At 40.9% G+C, this 13,534-nt stretch overlaps 1 protein-coding gene across 12 annotated transcripts in view; it reads left to right on the top strand.

Annotated features, from left to right (window-relative positions):
- Window positions 1-13,534, top strand: part of HECW1 (HECT, C2 and WW domain containing E3 ubiquitin protein ligase 1) — a 267,774-nt gene that overhangs the window by 170,010 nt on the left and 84,230 nt on the right. The gene's annotated exons all lie outside the window — the stretch shown is intronic.

Here is a 13,534-nt window from a genome sequence, read left to right as displayed (position 1 = left end):
CCTGGGTCCCCCATGGGCAGCAGCTCCTGCCCGGTCACCTGCTTCTGCGTGGTCTCCTCTCCACAGGCTACAGGTCCGGCCCAGAATCTGCTCTGGCAGGGGTCTTCCACAGGCCGCAGCCTCTGTTGGTGCAGGTCCACCTGCTCCACCATGGTCTCCTCCACAGACTGCAGGGTGGAACCCTGCTCCACCGTGGTGCTCCATGGGCTGCAGGGGGACAGCCTGCTTCACCATGATCCTCACCACAGGCCACATGGGACTTCTGCTCCAGCGCCTGAAGCACCTCTCCCCCTCCTTCACTGACCTTGGCACCTGCAAGGCTGTTCCTCACTCCTGTCACTCTTCCAGCTGCTGTGTGGTGCAGCGTTTTTTTTTTTTTTTTTTTTTCCCTTTCTTAAATATGCTCTCACAGAGGCGCAAAACAACATCACTTATTGGCTCAGCTCTGGTCAGCAGTGGGGCCCTTACCAAACATGGGGCAGCTTCTAGATTCTTCTCACAGAAGCCACCCCTATGGCCCCCTGCTACCAAAACCTTGCCACGTAAACCCGCTACAGTCTGCTAGCTTGAAAAAATCTGGAACAAGGAAATTAAAACTGTAAAAGTAACTGCAAACTGGTATCTTTGTATGTGTTCTTGATTACCCTTGAGCAAATTCAGAAGAGAAAGTGTTGCCTTAATTCTGTAGGACTTCATCATCGAAATAAAATCCTAGAGACTAAGAGAAGATGATTCATTTGCTTATATTAATTCATTCTGATATTCCCCCTCAAATACCTAACAGGTTGTTCTATTTGCAGAGTAATCACTTGCATTATAAGAAAACTCTAGGAGCACCATGATACTTCAGGCAATTTTTTATGTGTCATGCAATATTGATGATCTTCTTCATTTCACAGGCTATTCAAATACTGTTCAGCACAAGTTAGCGTGAATTAAAGCTATTCTTCCATTTCTTTGTTTTGTTGTGCTTTAGACAAGAGGACTTAAAAAAGAAAAAGAAAAGGAAGTTTCTTACTAAGAGATAAGAGATACATTTGACGTTTTGGTGCTTGTAGCAGGGCTCAATGTGAGGTAAAAGAACCCTCACTGAGAATTATTCGGTGAGGTTAAAGACTATTCAGGCAGGTTAAAGACCATGTGGTATCTTACAGTGGTTGAGAGGGTCCTTCTGTGATGCTTCTGTATGTTTTTACATACTCACAGAAGCATAACATCAGGTTCTGCTAAGCCAAAGTGTTGAATATTGTAGTGTGCAATGATGACAACTGATAAGTACTTTGGGGGAGATCTAGACTAGTTACTGACGGTGCCTCAACCTCTACACAGCCAATGAGGAGTAGACAGCTGCAGGAAATAAAAACAAGTTCTCTTCAGACGGGGAACTTACTGCTGATTTACGGTTAATGGACCAGGTTCTTTTCATATTCCTTGCTCTACTTTCAATCTGGTGCATTCTTCAGCAACATCTGTACTGTTAAACAAAATAGATGAGGTCCTGGAAACCAGGTGACGCTGGACAGCTTGAATCTATGTGGTAAACTCTGCTGTCATCTACAACATGTCAGCTGCATCCAAATGACTTGTATGGAATGTAGTGACCCCATACCACTCCTGGCAGTTGGTTGGCACACTTCAGAACGATTGCCAGTGACTGTCAAAAGTTGTGGGCAACACGTGGCTCTGTGACACAATTTAATCTACTGATAGCAAGGTTACTGATTTCCTCTAGGTACCTCTAACCTACCAAGGCCATTGCAATGCCGTCCTTTTCAGACAGTAGGGAGCTGCAGGGAGAGGAGTTGATGCTCATTAGATGTTAACTGCAGGTGAAGGTGTGGATATATTTTAGCTGGCAACTGGATAAATGCAGAAATAACACAAAGAGCAGGGTTCAGAAAACAACCAGGTTGTCATGCTGCTGCCCTACCTAGTAGTCTGTAGGGTCATGGCCCCGTAACCTCTTTCATTTTGCTTTTCCAGCTAGGCAGCATAGCCTAGCCTCACGAGGAGAGAGACCTCTCAGAGTAATCTATAGTTCAGAGTAATTTAAGATCATGTTTTGTAGTTGTGAACTTGTTCATTTGGGAAGAATCCACAGGATGGAAAGTATCTTTACTATCCAGAAGCACAAAAAGGCACTGCTAGACAGTGAAAGTGGCTGTGGGTGCTCTACTTTGTTTCCAGGCGTGCTGCTGTCAAGCAGGCAAGGAATTTCCAAATGTCACCCATTTGACTTCACTATAGCTTCTCTGTATCTAAAATGTTTTGAAGTCCGAGTAAGGTTTCAACTAATACCCATACATACATTAAGCAGACACCTCACTAACAATCCACACAATTGCTAGATCATAGTGGGCGAGTCCTAGCATGCTAATTTGAGGTAAAATGCAAAGGAAATCTGTGGAAAAAAAAAGTGTTCTTTTCCCAAATCTTCTGTTTATCTGGTAGATTTGGAGAAGGTGCATATTGACCATCTTTCTTCTAATATTGATGTTAGAAGAATAACAACACTATTCACAGATTGTTTCGTATTGAGTGAATGTATCTGCCATCACATTCTTTGGAAAAAGCCCCTTTAAGAAGATTTTATTTGTCAGCCAGTACGAAGTGATAGTTCAGGCAAGCAGTACAGATCGTTGGGGATCATAAGCAACAGAGTAAACTGGTTAAAGAAGTAGTTCACATGCCTCAAGTTCTCAAGACAGAACTGGCAAGTTCTGTCAATACATTTGTAGATAAAGTACTTTAACCCATCTGGACTTTCCCCAAGACCTATTTATGGTATTTCTTAACTGTGGCGGTTTGTTTGAACTAACTGCTTCTTTAGATTTTGTTATTCACTAGTGAGTAGATAGAGAGCCTCAAGGAATGGGCAGTGAGATGGCTATAAAAGTTGGCTGCTGCAACTATCCCGTATATTTAAAGTAGAAGAAAGTATTATCTGTTAAATGACACAGTGAATTCCAGCTCCTATATTCCTAGTTCTGGAAGAGTAGATTGCCTTGAAGTAGGAGCCCAGTACTAGGATACAAACCAACTCAACTCCCTGCAGCTTCACTCTTTGTTTCTTTCCCTCAGCCTTTACAAATATTGTTAATGTTTTGGGTGGCCACTTTATCACTCTGAATATAGCTGCATTTCACTGGTGAATTAATTGATGTGTGTAAGCAGAGATGTTCAGCACTCTGTTGCAAGATCGCTTAACAAATAGTAGTTAATGTGTCACATCTGATAAACAGAATTACAGTATTTGCACGTGTATAACTTATACTCTCTGCACCTCCGATAACCTACAACCTTTCAAAAATACTGCACTTGAATAAGTTGTCATGAACCCTGTCTCTTCAGATTACCAACACACAATCAGCAGGCAGAAACAGTCAGGGGCTTAAAGGCCAGGGGGTGGTGGTTTGAGGAGAGAGGGCTTCTGTACAAGCACCAGTGGTAGGGTTTGGATGCTGGTTGCAAGAGTGCCAAGATTATATGAGTGTAATTGGCTCTCTGAGTGATGTTTTGGAACTCCTTTTCTTATGATGCAGGTTTATAACTCAGCCACTGGTTTTGTGATCATAAATACTAGAGTGGTGTATGATGGATCACCCAGCAGTACTGGGACTGAAAAGGCACTTTGTCAAAGAAGCCAGAGCATGCAATATGGGGTTTATGTTAGCTCTGTGTTTCTCCTGAGGCTTTATGTTGGCCATATGATGATGTAGAACAAACCTAGGGTGGTGCAAGCAGGGGATACTTGACGAAAGACTAACATTTCCAGTAAAACCTTTCAAGATGCTTTAACTCTTTTTGAATCAACAGTATGAATTTAAACTGGATGCAGGTTGTATTTGATCTGATTTTGATCCAATATTAAGAGCACTGGGTGTTGACAGTCCTACCATCGCCCCACAGAATTAATGCACAATTTCATCAAAAGTCCAAAATGAAATGAGCAACAGGAACATCACACTGATTGAACTTTTATTTATTTGAATTGTTTTGCTTAGATAACCTTTCTCCCCCTTCTACTGGCAAATACAAAATAATCTGGTGCAGAAACAGGCAGACCTTTACACCTAACTGTAAGTCCACCATAGATGTAGTGAAATCCAGATCCTGATTTTGGTATGAATTTTGCCAAATGTTTCTTCGGACCTTGTGAGTGGTAGCTTCAGCATATGACATTCTGACACACATGGCCATTTGAGCCAAACTATATTTGTTTTACACTTCGTGTGAGATTGTTTTAATATCCTGTGATGACTGGCAAAAGCCCAAGACATCTTCAGTTCCTTCAGGAATGGGTTAAAGAGTGAAAAAAATATCTAGCTTATTTTAGTATGTCATTCTTCTAGAAACACATTTTAATTGCAACTTCTGCACTTAAAATACTAGCAATCTTGCTGGCCTTGTATTTTAGTACTCCAAAAAGTCCTAAAATATTTCCAGTCTGTTCTGTACTCATAAACTTGTACACAGCATATGAGAGATGAAGACAAATTGTAATTCTTAAAGCACTGTTTATACTTGATTTCTTCCAGGAGTTCTTCTAAATTTAACTGCTGAATCCCAAGGCAAAGACTCTCTAGGAGTACTTGTAGGGATGTCCCAGCCTTCAGCAGCCATGGGGCTCTGTGTCCTAAGTTAGTGACACTGCAATATTTTGTGTTGTTATTGAGGACTACCATAATAAGTTTAAGAAACTGGAATTCCCCACAAGCTTGTCCAGTTGCTCACGTAAGTAGTGTTGTATAGGACAGTAGTGACATGTACAGGAGATTTTTGAATGGGGAGCAGAATCATACAGATGGAGAGTGGTGAGTGCATTAAGGATGTAATTGTTTCAGTAGAGTGTATGAAATGAAAAACCCACTAATAAAATATTCAGCTAAAAGACTAAATCTGTCTTCATCCATCAAAAGTAATTTACAGCCTTTTAAGATTTACTTCTTCTTATATTGTCCCTGTGACATGATGGGTATCACAAATAAATTCTGTTTAATTGTATCACTTATGCAACTCCAAATCAAGAGTCTAATTCTTCCTGTCACCAATGTATTAATTTACCTACCTTTCACCAGTTATTAATGATTGTTCTTAGAACTTGACTTGCACTTAACTTGTCTAATCAGTGCTAGTGGACATACTCGGCTCATTTCAACAGCTTCCTTAATAGTGTTATTGAGAGCTCATCACTATGACCTATCCATATTTAGGGATGCAAATGATGTTGTTAAAAATAAAACATGAGAATTAATCATCATCATCATCATTAGTTGGCTTTCTATGAAAACTGTTCTCAGACTCTGGAAATGTTTTTATTATCTTGTAAATGGATACAGATGTATTCTGCCAGGTCAGTATTAGCATGTGCCTTCAGTCTTCACCTCATGTAAGTCATGCATAAAACCCCTACAAAATCTGTTTATGGTGAGAAAATGAATTATCTGTGTATGTAAAACCATTGTTGGGTTTGAAAGCCAAAAAAAAAAAAATCTTGACACTAAAAAGCAGCTTGCTATCTGAACCTCCCTTTACTACAGCATTTTCAGATCTTGCTCCAAGATAACAGTAGTGGAGTAAATTCAGATCTATGTTTATGTCATTGAGATCGTTTGAGAGAATGGATGTGTCATCTGATCCTAGATATCTTTGACTCTGATTTGCATCTCTGTGAGAGTGATTCCACAGGGAGGAGGCAGGTGTGCAAAATCTGTGTAAATGAGAGGAGTATCCTAATGACTTTACTGGCCAGAGCCTGAACTGATGATGCTTAGCCCGAGAGTCAGTATGTTGACGTGGTTCTTTCCATCATGTCACTTTTGCTTCTCCTTCTCCCTCCCTTCACTGTATTTCAATGGAAATAATTACGGCTTGTTGATTTTTGCTGCCTGGTAAAATATCAGTTAAAGACTTTTGCTAGTGTGTTTTTAAAGCAGTGCCTTGTACAGGTTCTCCAGTGTCTAGTAAGGTGTGCGATAATGGTGCAGCATTTCTCTTAGTCAGGGGTTAATAGAGTCTCTCTCTCCTTTCCTGACTCATCATCAGAGTTATAGAAACAAAGTAATCATTGGATCTTCAGTCTCTAACAAGTGGGACTGGTAGTGACAAATGCCTAGCAGAAGTAGTTGCAAATGGGGGGAGACTAGAGACACTCCACCTTTGTTTCTAGAGCAAGTCTGTTTCCTCCAAGCAATGAAATTGCAGAGGGATGCCAGAACATCCTATTAAAAGGAAATAATTTAAGAAGGTACTGGGAAAGTAATACAAATGCTAACTTGTTTTGTAGTTTATAGTTCTTAATTATTCAATGGGTCCATTTATATTAGTATTTCTGTTCAGGTCAAGAGTGCAGTTTCACAGCAAATCTCCCAATCTCCCCACTAAGGACACCACTCTGAAGTGTCAAGGCACATGAACTGAATTACTGCTGTTGTGGTTTAGCCCGGCTGGCAGCCAAACAGCACACAGCCGTTCGCTCACCCTCCCCCCTCCCTCTCCGGGATGGGGGAGAGAAACGGGAAAGTGAAGCCTGTGAGTTGAGATAAAGACAGTTTATTAAGACCGGAAAAATAATAACAATAATAATAATAATAATAATAGTAATAATGTGTACAAAATAAGTGATGCACAATGCAATTGCTCACCACCCGTTGACCGATGCCCAGCCTATCCCCGAGCAGCCGGCCCCCCCACCCCGGCTAGCCACCCCTATATATTGTTCAGCATGACCCCAGATGGTATGGAATACCCCTTTGGCCAGTTTGGGTCAGCTGTCCTGGGTCTGTCCCCTCCCAGCTCCTGCTGCACCCCCAGCCTGCTCGCTAGCAGGACAGAGCAAGAAGCTGAAAAGTCCTTGGCTTGGTGTAAGCATTGCTCTACAACAATTAAAACATCAGCATGTTATCAGCGCTCTTCTCATCCTAATCCAAAACATAGCACCCTGCCAGCTACTAGGAGGAAAACTAACTCTGTCCTACCTGAAACCAGGACAACTGCCAAGGGAAAGCAAGCCAAGAGCTGCGCTTCAGGATTGCACCTAACTCTTTTCAGCTGATAATGGGAGTTCAATTCAAGGGACCAGCCTGAAATTACTTCATGGTAAAACCTTTGCTAACATGTCTGGATTTGGCCATCAGGTGCACAGCACCAGCTGCTTTTCTCTTCAGATCTGTTCCTGTTGTACTGTATGCCTTGCTAATATAGACGTAGCCTTTATGTTTTGTGGATCAGGAAATAACAGCCTCCACAAGGCCTTCTGACAGGCGCTTGTGACATATGCTATTTTTCTTCAGTATCCCAGGGGTCTTTAATCATCCTTGTGTTCAGACATTCTGGACACAGCTCCTTTTAAGGAATACACTTCACAGGTAATCATTTCCTGTAAAAGTACTAATGCATTTCTAGAGGAAAACTAAAAGGTCTTCAGCCCCTCTGGAGCTCAGAACTCTGAGCTTTCCTGCACTCTTTTCCGAGGCTTTTAACTGTCAGGGTTTTCCAGTCTAGGAGCAGTCTTCCAGGACAAATCACAGGAGCAGCTAGTTGCCCACCTCATCCTTCTAGTGGTGCTCCTCACTGTGAAGGGGTCCTGATCTCCATTCATCTATATCTAACCTATGAACAGGAGCAGTCTCATTCTTGGCTGGTAAGGATCACACAAGGAGACAACTGATTCACCACATGGATGGTATGGGGTCTGACACCTTTTAGGGCCAGGCACCCTGTGAGAAAGAAGTTGTTCCTAAGGGTAATTTCTCGACAGTTTTGTTGAGGCAATCTGCCATCTCCTCCGTGAAGTGTGCACTGTCATGTGTCATCTGAAGTTCTAAGAGTCATTTCATACCATGTAATGGTTGGTGTGATATGCAAGGTAATGTGTTGTGGCTGATGTAGTATTGTAGGTAGTTACTGGTTTGGGCTAATCAGAATAAAGGTTTAATTTCTTGTTGGTTACCCATCCATCCACTGACCACTGCACAGCAACTATAAACGTTGGATCCCATGGTATCTTAAGAGTTTTTTCCCCCCATATTTTCATAGTGCATTTTACCTGAGTTTTTGATAAGGGGTCAAGTGAAAATATGTTCTAGCTGTCACTAAAATTTTCTGTGGATTGTCCTTCCCAGGTGTCCTATTTTCTGCTGTTATCCAAATAAATACATAAACTATCATTGAGCAAAGTCTTTTCCTTGGGTGAGGCTCTGGTGTTGAAACTAACTGATTTGGTAGGTGAGTTAGCACTTGAAAGTGATGTCTTCCTTTAAGTGTGTTTGTAATGTAATGTTTGTAATGTAAGTGTGTTTGTAAGTACAAAGAAAGCCACAGACAAAGTCACAGACCAAATCCATGAAGTCATTTTAAAGTTTGGTTGACTTCTGGACAGCTGGAGAAGCTAAACCTTCTGAAAAAGCTAAGTCAGAACATCAGAATTTAAAAAATGCCAGAAACTAGATTTTCATTTTGTTATTTGTGGAAAAAGCCTGCTTATGTAAACTTGAGTACGTTATTTTACAGTTAGTCTCCGTGTAAATGTTAGTGTCTTTGGATTCCAGCAGGTGCCATGAATTTCTTGTCCAGTTTTGCAGAGTTTGCAGTAGCAGTTGTCAAGGAACTCAACTTTTTGTAACTGTTTTGTAAAAAGTGTAGCATGAGTTGGAGTTCCCACAGGCACCTACTCTTGCAGGAAGATGAGTTTCTGCCCTTTCATACCTCATAATGATGCTTAGTAGCGTCTTCACACCTGACCCTCTATAAATCTCCAACTTCCAGCACAAGCCACAAGGCTTATAAACACTATCCATCCTCCCTATATATAAAAAGAATCTGTACGATTTTTTCTTAACCTTCATAGATACAGACTCAATAAGGGCATGGTGAGATATTAAAGCAGAGGAAGAGTATTTGAGAAATAGTAACCACAAGGAAAATCATTTTTAGGCTCTTTATCTGATTTGTTTTAATAAAGCATTATGAGTTTTCTACCCTTAATGAAAAGATTTGTTACAGAGTAGTTGGAAGTTGTAGATACATAGGACTTACCTTTGATGGAAATTAAAGAAATTTGCATATGTACTACACTATGCTGCTGAGGAAAAAAGATGAAAAAATGTGAAAATTCTGCAAAAAGTTTAATTTGCTTTGGGAAGGCTGAAATTTGGTTGCTGGGAAAAATAAGATCATGGGTATTTTCTAATTGTTTTGCATGCTTATAGTTTAGCTTCATCATGTTGCCAGCAATTGTGAAAATCCTTCCAATAACATCACTGAGGAAAACAAGAGAGGTTCTTCTTGAATAGAAGAACAGAAGAATAGATAGGCTGCTCAAGCTTCTCAGACTGCTCAGCTTTCAGCTCACAACGCACGTTCTGACCAAAGACATTTTTATTTAAAATTTTAAAAAGCTATTTTCTTTAAACATCCCTTCAGGGAGCTGAATGTTATGCCCATAATCTGTCTCTAGACACCAACTGTGGATCTAATCTTGATGTAGTAGTGAGTACAGCAACATCTGACATGGCTGCATGGATTATACAGGAAAGAATTCTCCTTATTTGTCTTTGCTCGCAGTCCCTTAGCTCTAGTGGCTCTGACCAGAAATAAGAATTTCAAAAGACAGAAGTGTTTTTCCTGGATGACACAGATCAAGTAGTGATGATTGACAGAGGGGATGTTGGGAATAGGGCTTGTCAGGGGCTGGTACAGATGTAATATAGATGTCATGAGGTTTCACTGAGTAAACTGATTTCCGCTGTTACTGCAAGACGTTATAATTTTCTGCCATCCTTTGAGACTGTTACAAAGTCTTCATTAACATCAGCCTTTTTCCTCCCTATTACTTCCATATGCTTCGAACCAGACCTTGTTGTTTGAAATCCATTACCCAAATTATCATCATATATACCACTGTTCTGTGCTTGAATCCAGTTTTCTTTTCATAGCTGGTACAAAAATACATATTCACAGAATCACATAATGGTTTAAGTCAGGAAGTCATCTGGTTTAACCCCTCTGCTTAAGCAGACACCTAAAGCAGGTTGACCAGGACCCTGTTCAGATGGTTTTTATGTATCTCCAAGGAGGAAGACTACATAACCTCTCTGGACAACCTGTGCCAGTGTTCAGTCAACCAGAAAGTATTTCCTGACATTCAGAGGGAACCTGCAGTGTTTCAGTTTGTTCCCATTGCCTCTTGTTTGGTCACTGGGCACCACTGATAAGAGTCTGGCTCCACCTTCTTTGCACTCTCTCTTCAGATATTTATGTACTGTGATGAGATCCCTCTAAGCCTTCTCTTCTCCAGGCTGAACAGTCCCAGCTCTCTCAGCCTTTCCTCACAGGACAGGAGTTTGAGTTCGTTAATCTTCATGGCCCTTTGTTGGACTTTCTCCAGTATGTCCATGTCTCTCTTGTACTGAGAAGCTCAGAACTGGACACAGCACCGCATGAGTGGCCTCACCAATGCTGAGGAGAAGGATCACCTCCCTTGATGTGCTGGGGCCACGCAGCATGGTGCCAGGGGTTGTTCCTCCCCGGGTGCAGGACTTAGCACTGCTCCTTGCTGAACTTCACGAGGCTCCTGTCAGCCCATTTCTCCATCCTGTCAAGGATGGTACTCTGGATGGCAGCATGGCCCTCTGGTGTATATGCCACTCCTCCCAGTTTTGCAAACTTGTTTAGGGTATCGTCTGCTGCATCATCCAGGTCATTAATGAAGATGTTAAATAGGACAGGACCAGTATTGACCCTATGGATACTCTGCTACTCCAGCTAAACATTGTGACACTGATCACCAGCCTCTGGGCCCAGCTGTTCAGCCAGTTTTTGGTCCATTTCACTCTCTGCTGTCCAGCCCATACATCAACATGTGAGGGTCTTACAGTGTCCAAAGCCTTATTGAAGTCCAGGTAGACAGTATCTGCTGCTCTCCCCTGATCTACCAGGCTGATAATTTAATCACAGCAGTTTATCAAGTTGGCCAAGCATGACTTCCTTTTGGTGAATTCATGCTGATTACTAGTGATGATTTTCTTGTCCTTCATGTGCCTGGAAATGATTTCTAGTTTAATTGATCAGCCTTTTTTTCTCCATCTTTTCCTTCTTGGCCTTCTTGAAGATAGGAGTGACATTTGCTTTCCTCCAGTCTCCATGCATTTCGCCCAATTGCCATGATCAGTCAAAGATGATCAAGAGTGACCTCTCAGTGATGTCTGCCAGCTCCCTCAGTAAAAGTGGACATCCCATCAGGGCCCATGGGCATATGTACGCCCAGTTTGTTTAAGTATTCTCTGACCTGATCCTCTTCCACCTAGGGTATATCTTCCTTGTTTCAGCCTTTCCCCCTGGGATTCCTGAAGGCTGGTCTTCCTGGTAAAGACAGCATTCAGTACTTCATCTGTTTACATGTCCTGTATAAAGAGGTTCCCTGTTTCTTTCAGCAGTGAGCCCACATTTTAGAGAAGACCATGAAATGCAAGGTTCTTTTTCTTGCAGATAAATAAGATATTAAGGGCCAAGTATGGAATAGTGTAAAAGCAGCCAATGTTTTATATCTAAGGTACAGGGGCTAGCACTTGTCAGAAAAGAAGGTGAAGGAAGAGAGAGAAATGAGGGTTTGATTTGGTTCCACAACCAAAGATGACAGTCTGATATTTAAATGTTGTAAGAACCTGCATGTTTTCATAAATGATTGTTGATTCTTGAAAATGAGTTTATCATTTTTTGAGTTCTCAAACCTTGGTGTTTTGCTGGGGCCCATTTTTCAAAGGGCAGGTGGTCGGTGTTTTCCTCAAAACCAGGGCTCCTTAAGGATTTTCAGGGTGGATGGCCTAAGCCAGAGACATCCACAGTCAGGGATTACCTCTAAAAAATTAAGAATTAAAATTAGATGAGAATAACAGTGGGAGCAGGTGTTTAGATAATGGAAAAGTGCATTATGTAAAATTATTACTATTTTACAAACTGTCTCCAAACCTATCTCTCCGAGTTCAGTTTTGATCTTAAACTGCAGTAGTTTCCAAATGGTAAATCTTTTGAGCACTGCCACAGGACACTTCAGATCTTAAAGGCTTAATTGTGTTTCCAAGACACTGCTGTTTTCAAATATCAGAATATTCTTCTAGCAGAAGTGCTTGGAAACTGTGATCGTGGGCCAGGATAGTCTCATATATTCCCAAATACAGTGTGGTTGGCAGGTGGTGAAATCAGAACACAGTTTGATTTTACGGATTATATGGAATATCACTGTATTTGTATGCCTAAGAGGCACAGCAGTCTGAGGAAAAAATAGACTAACACATCTTGCTCCATGTGTCCATTCTCTCTGCTCAGTTGCTGACAGATGCTCTGGAAAATGTCAATGTGATTCTTGTGCAAGAAAGGAGCCATCAGGCTCAGTTCCACCTGATATTATGGAAACAAATGTCCATGAAGGTTCTGATTTACTTCAGAGCTGTACCACAAAACAAAATATTAGTAGCACAGGAAAGTACAAATCATTAATCTAGGTTTTACTTTCCACTTACGGACAGTTCAGTCTCTACCTGTATGTCTGCATGCTCTAACTCACCTTGTTTTACAGTATAGGTGTCAACAACATTATAATGGAGAATTCATTAAATGATACATCAAAATAACCTCATTTAGTTAAAAGTTATTTACCTTCTGCTTTTCATGTAAGTTCATGTACTGGCAGTTACCCAAGGTTTATAGCAGGTGAAATAGTAATAATACAACTTACTTTGATAAAGCAACTTCCAAAATACATGAGAAATTAATGTTCTCCCCTTTGTAAGGTTTTGGTTCTTTGGTAACCTGTTGCAAAGATGTAGAAAATAAGAAGAAAATAGTGCTTTGCTGTTATTTGAAATGTATTTCTCTGATTATTTGCCTTTTTTTTTTTTTTTTTTTTTTGCAGGACTTAATTAACAGAATATCCCACTCATGTTGGTTTCACTTGAAGCTATTCAAACTAAGCATTTCTGAAAATTAGATCATGATCCAATAGAGCAAACAATTTAGGGCTTAACTCCAAGCCTCAATAACCCAGAGCACTGTTCTGTTGTGAAGATTGTTTTTGGCAGTGGGAAAAGCTAGAAAATCCTTTCATCTATCTCAATATTCACTTACTACAGAAGTCAGCCTCCAGTTTAATACTGACTTTTCAGCTAGACAAACAGTAGTCTTACGGATCGCCAGCTTTTGTGTGCCACAGCAGAGATGCTTTTTTTTTTTTTTTTTTTTTTTTTTTTAAATCGATGATATCCTAGTAGTAGCAGTCTGTTTGGAAGACAGGATTCAGTGACCCATGTCACCAGCTCCCAGTCTGTACTGAATTTAGACAATCTAGGAGCCAGCAAGGCCAAGTTAGCTAATACATTTGCTTTTCATTGTTATTTCTAAATAACAAGCTCTGCTTTCCTTATGGGGACACACCTACATCTCCAGGTGCCACAATACTCTTAAGCTTGGAATCTGTACACATGAACTTCCTTGCACTTAAAACCTGAAATAGCACTCTCCTTCCTGAGGTTTGCATGCA

The sequence above is a fragment of the Cygnus atratus genome, chromosome 2 (genome assembly GCF_013377495.2).
Source record: "Cygnus atratus isolate AKBS03 ecotype Queensland, Australia chromosome 2, CAtr_DNAZoo_HiC_assembly, whole genome shotgun sequence".
Classification (NCBI taxonomy): domain Eukaryota; kingdom Metazoa; phylum Chordata; class Aves; order Anseriformes; family Anatidae; genus Cygnus; species Cygnus atratus.
This window is presented reverse-complemented; position numbering and strand designations above follow the sequence as displayed.